Raw genomic sequence first — 6,144 nt, 5'->3', positions numbered from 1 at the left:
TACACCCCAAATTCTATTGCTCACATCCTGAAGCCTAGCTTATTCTGAGAAGAGATGACTCTGCTAAAGGCTGACTATCATATTGCAAAAGGACTTGGCTAACCGCTACCACCACATTAGCCATCCCATCTATGGAGACGCCAAACCCCAACCTCCCATCTATGAAGACACCAAATGGATCGACAACTATGTGAAACTCCCACACAAGCCCCAAGAGTCACTGTGTGGAGCCACGCTCCTGTCCCATCCTTTGGCTCAGCACCCAGCCTGCAAAGTGACTTCTTGCCGCGCTTGCAGCCAAGGATTACTGGGTGCCTCATCCACACCCTGCTTCCCTGGGAACCCAGCTCAACGCCCTGCCTGGTTTCGTCAACAGAATTTGCAAACTCTCCAAAGAGGACACAGATGCCTTTTGGGGGTGGGAAGAGGACAGGAGTGTTTATTTGGAGAAGTGATCACAAAATCAAAGTTAGTTAATTGGTGTGGTGGTGGGGGGGGAATCAGCAACTTGTGCAGCAGCAGCTGTATTCTCAGTCTGAAGGAGAGGGGCAGAATAAAAGGTTTTTCAAGCAAACCAGTATCACAGATAAAATTACCATCACCATCCTCCTCCCGCCCAGTGCGGACAAACTATCGCATTGAGTACTCACAGTCCTGCCAGATTTGATCTACCCAGGACAATTCAATCCGATATGACCGCAAATAAGAATTATCAAACAGAATTTTTGTTGCCGTGCCATTTTGCAATGAAAGACCTGTTTGCTGTATGATACGCCCCAACTGTCCTCACCCACTCCGAAAAGGGATGCTTTCAAGAAGCTGAAAACCAGAACTTAAGAGGGAAGAAAAGCAAACAAAAAACCACTGCTCTGCAAACACCTAGAGACACAGGCACTGCTCAAAAAGAGACTCTAAAGAGTCTTTATGACACTTCAAATGGGAAAACTTATTTGAGAATTCATTTTCAGCTAACTGGCAACCACCTTACCCAAACTATACTACAAGAAATATTTCGGCTTGGAAGCTTTCTCCTCTCAGAGGGAGAAAGAAAAACTCACATCTTTAAGGTCCCGCAGAATACAGATGTGTTATTAATGATGATATAACATCTTTTGAAAGGGGAGGAGGAAGGAGACAGACTAATCACTATAGTGTGTTTCCAGCCAAACCAGCTGAATATTTGAGGTGAGCAAGAGCTTAAGCCTGAATCAGTGAAGCGAATGGAAGTTTTGTCTCAGATTTCTATGGTGAAAAATTTGGGCCCTCAGTCAATGCAAGCAAAATATTTCAGATTTGCTCCTCTTCCAAAACACACATACGTGTGAGCGTGACAGTCTGTCTGTCCAGAGGCAAGCTCAAGCCTATTATATACCCACAGCGTCACTCTCACTGCAATTCTCAACCAGCAGACACCAAGGTTAAACAGCAATTAAAGCCTTTGAAAGGTACAGCAGCAGCAACACAGTTGGAAGCAATTTGGAGCCTCACTCACATTCACATGGTCTAAGAATCTTCATATAATACTTTGAGAAATCGCTTTACAGGCAAAGCCAGTATTTCCTCTCCTCAGAGGGAAAACAAACAAAAAACCCACAACACTCCTCAGATTGAAGAAAAAAAAATTGAGGTTTCCCCATGACACAGTTCCAAAATATTCGATTTCTGGGGATGTGGGAAAAGGAGGGGAATAGGGAGGATGTTCAGGATCACATGCATGGCCAGCAGCTGCAAGACTGAGCTGTACTGGAGGTAAGAGGTCTGACCCCGGGGCTCTGAACAGATCCTGGGGGCAAGTGTCCATCAGGGGTGAGAAAAAAAGCAAGCCTGGATTCACTAGACTGAAGTCTGCAACTACACTGCACAAATTCTAGTGGTTTGCAGCTTGGAAAAAAAAAATAAAATAAAATGGGGCTTCCTTAAGGCTTGGTGTTCTACAGAGGGCTTTTTTGGCTTTTACCTGAGCTCAAAGTGACCCAGACCTTGAAACTATAAGAAAAGCACACTGAAAACCTGTAGTTTGACAGTATCCAGACTTCATTCCAGAAAGTAATTGCCAAGTCTTGGAGATTTTTTTTCATTAAAAATAAAATCCACGTCTCTGTATCCGCTGTCTGCAGTTTTCAAGGCAGAGTACCTGCTACCCCCGAGACCCAGTTCCTTCCGCAACATCCAGGTCAGGCTGGGCACCTCTTTCCAAGAAGCCAATAAGGTGATGGGAGGTCAGAAAAGCACAAACACGATAGAAAAAATTGGAAAAATCATCACACAAGGAAACCTTAAAAGTTAAATATGGAGAGTTCAGCTAAGGATTAGCTGATTTGGAGCAGGAGAAGGTTGGTAGTCAAGGGCAGATATTTAGAGGATATAAATATTAAAAAAAAAGGGAGACAAAGCGCATTGAAACAAAGCTTGAACTGATCAACGGGAAAAAAGAAAAAAAAGGCCAAAGATCTCTGTCAAAACACCAAAAGCAGAGATGCTGCATTGTCTAACCTATTTTCAAATATGCCAAGCAAACTGTAGGGACTTATTTTAATTGAACCGAGGTAGCGAGATCATGTGGTGCAAAAGGCTTTTCCATCTCCAATTATCTTCTAGATAAAAAAAGAAAGACAGCAGGATAGCGTCTCCCCCTGCATCAAACGCTCGTTTCTCCTCCTCCCCAACACCATCCCCTATTTCTAGCTAGTAACAAAGCTGGCGAGAAAAGGCTCTGCCTCCTGTCTCACTGCAGTCAGACATATACTCTGCAACCGTAAAACGGGCAAGACAAATTATGTATTTGCTGTTTTAAAGCGTTGTGTAACAGCCTTACATTCTGTACAACCCACATAAACGGAAGATACAACCCTCTGCTTTACAAGGGGACATAAAAGTTACATAAAACATGACTCTACCTCTTAACTTGCTCTCTAAATCGAGACCCTAATGCTTTTCTTCCCCCTTCATCCCAGGCTCTGCCCGTCACCCTGCTCTCACGTACAGCTCCCTGGGAATCCCCTTTGCTACGACAGCATCCGGAGCAGCTCCAGGTGAACGCCGCGTCCTAGGAAAAGCACAGCAGTACGAGGAGGGGAGATAACGGAAACACCTGCTAGCGCAGGGTCCGCAGAGGTTCTGCACGAGAAGTCAAGCCAGCCTCAAGACCTGTTTTCCCCTACCCGTCTTGTTTAGGAGCCCGCAGCGCGTGCAAGGGGTTGGACCACCGTAAGCGGCGCAGTGGTCTGCGTCCGGCACGTGCGGCCACCCACGCCGGACTGCCAGAGGCCTGCGCGGGGCTGCGCCTCCCACGGTCAGGGCTACCCCCGGGACCTCAGCGCCCACCCTTTCAGCACCACATTTAAGACAAAGGTGCTGGTGATGGCTTTGATCCCCATTAACTTTCATCACTTCAAAGAAGAGCAAACAGTCTTTTGCTTTCCACGCCTTGATCTCTTCTGCTCCAGACTAGCACTTTATCTCCCATTACACAACCACGGGGTTTAAGACGGTCTTTCAACAACCCAAGCTACTTCAAAAACAATAAAAAACCCCAAACAAAAAAAACCATTTTTTCCACACATGGTTTTGATCATGCAGAGAAGAAGCCCTAACAGAAATTCAAATCTATTTAATCTTTTACAGAATAAATGCCAGTTGGTCTCTTTCCTTTGACATTTAGCTAATAATTGTTTCAGCCAAATAATCCGACAGCACTGAGCTCAGTAGCCCATAAATGCCTCTGGTGTTTTAGCGAATGCTAAACACAACATTCGCTACTCTCCAGCTCTCCGGTACATATTGTTTTACACACATGCTTTCCTTAACCCTTCGGCCCTCCGAACTCTTAGATGAATCAGCTAGCTCTGATGACTTGCTGTGCTTAAATTTAGCAGTTTGTTCCAACACCTCATTCATACCTTCCACGCAGCCACACGTGGGTGGTGGTTAGGAGGAAGGAGGGGGAGAAGGAAGGGAAGCAGGTATCTCCTATCACTAGGCGAGGGATACAGCGAAGAGGACTGGGACCGGCTCCTCATTAACTCCTTGCCAACTGAACGGCTATCTGACAGCTTCATGCGCCATCAAACCCCTGGGAACCCTCGTGCAAGCTTCCCAGTTCCAGTTTTAAGTGCAATCTTTGTGGGCATCTTGATATTTCCTTTTAGTCACCTTTAAGATCATTTTACCCACTGTGATAGTCCTGTCCTTTAACTTTCGTCTGAACTGGATTTTCAATCTTCAGAGGGCCCGTTTTTGCCCCAAGTTACACCTGCTTAAAGCAAAAGAGGTCAAGAAATTCCCCCAAACCTCCTTCCTTCATGGCTCAACACACCTGCTGGAAGCTTAGAGATCCCACCAACAACCCTTTCCCTGCCCTCACACTCAGCGTGTTGCCTTTCTGTTCTGAGCTGCGAGCTAACATTAAGCCTTCTCGCAAGCAGAAGCACCAGCAGCTTACTTTTTCCTTTTTTGGCATGCCTCGGCAAAAGGTACCAGCCTTCATTCCCTGGGGAGCCCATTACCTGTTGGCTCAGCAGTAGCCACATCAGTCTTGCCAGGATGTTCCAGGACTTAGAGCACCAAGAGACAGTCGTTCAGCACATCGAGAACTAGCTAAATTTAGGTTTTTCAGCAACACGCATATGTACAAATATATATTATAGTGTGTGTATACATATATATACACACACGCTTTATATACATATAGGTAGATAGATGAAAAGCACAATATATCTCAGCTTGGACAACATTACTGATAACTGTGTTCAGTAGGAAAGAACAAGCAACTTTAAAGGCAGAGCTGAAGCGAGAAGCCTGCGCACAACCATTTGCAAGTCGGGTCAGTTCAGACAGTTCGTAGCAGTACAAGAACTCCCTGCACAGCCTGCCTCATTTAGGACAGGCCTTAACGCTTCGTAGCCCTTGCTCGGTGCAAAATCCCAAAGCACTTCACAGGCTTATTTTGGCACCCTTGAAGCGTGGGCACAAGTGCAGTTTTAGCAGGGAGAAAGCCCAAGGCGCACAGCGCTGCAGGACCCGCGCGGGGTCGGACGGGCAGGGCTGCGCGAGCTGTCGGTCCGAACGGCCAGCACTAGCTGCTGCCGGACCCCCGGCCACGCGTCTCCGGCCATGTGGTGGGCGCAGGCCGCCTGCCCGCGTTCCCTGCGCACGGGACTGCTCCGTACCAAAGCCTTAGAGATGCACCAAGACAAACGGTGCCCTCGTTACGGGTTCACCTTACGCCTAGGCAACCGGCGGCACGCAAGCAAGGGCCGTAAGCCTCCGCGGCGCGCGAGCGGCCCTGCGGGGAGGGGAGCACGCCGAGACGGAAGGCCCACCCGGCTCCGCTTCCTCGGCTGTCAGCGGCCACCGAGGGGACACGCGCCCACGCAGAAAGCCCCGACCGCAACGGGGAGCACGCGAGCCGGTGGCTTTCCCCAGAATAAGCCCTCACGCGAGCAGCGGGCTGCCCAGATGAGCTCACAACTTCCCCTTTGTGCCATGACGCTGCTACCTGCTTAATCATGCGGCGAGGCGGTAAGCGATACCTTCCGCACCCCAGTGCTCCTCACCAGAGCCCCGGCCCGGGTCTGAATTACAGACAAAGAAATTATCTACATAAAGTGGAGGTATATATTTTAAATATAAGCCTCTCTTAACAGGTGCTTTTGCCATCAGGAGAGAGCTCAAAACCCCCTCCTCCACCCAAAACACTCCCTCACACATGGTAATCTGCTTTGTCATGGCACTGTAACACAGGCACAGCGGATACAGCTACGAGCGAGAGCGGCTCTCCCGGGGGAAAGGCAGCCTTCCCCAGGATGCCCAAGGTGCTTAAGAAAATAAATAAATAAAACTACTTTGAGGCAACACTGTTTCTTGCGGCAATAGCAACGCAGGCCAGCATACAGAAGTGCAACAAATCCGTTTCCATCCCCCGGCCAGCTACTAGACATCTCTCGATGTGGGGTCGTAGCAGGTGGCTTCAAATTGCATCACATCTGATCCGCCGCAAGGAAACGCAAGGCGGCCGCGGTGCAGCGGAAAGGAGAAGGCAGCGTCCCCGCAGAGCTGCCTAAGCCGCCGGAAAGGGGCTGCTCCGCGCCCGGCGCGGTGCCCGCAAGCCCGCGGAGGGGCTCCCGGCGGCGGCGGCGGCGAAGG

This window comes from Apteryx rowi, unplaced genomic scaffold (genome assembly GCF_003343035.1).
Source record: "Apteryx rowi isolate R43461 unplaced genomic scaffold, aptRow1 scaffold_225, whole genome shotgun sequence".
Taxonomy (NCBI): Eukaryota; Metazoa; Chordata; class Aves; order Apterygiformes; family Apterygidae; genus Apteryx; species Apteryx rowi.
The sequence above is the reverse complement of the archived record's forward strand: the minus strand, read 5'-3'. Positions refer to the sequence as shown.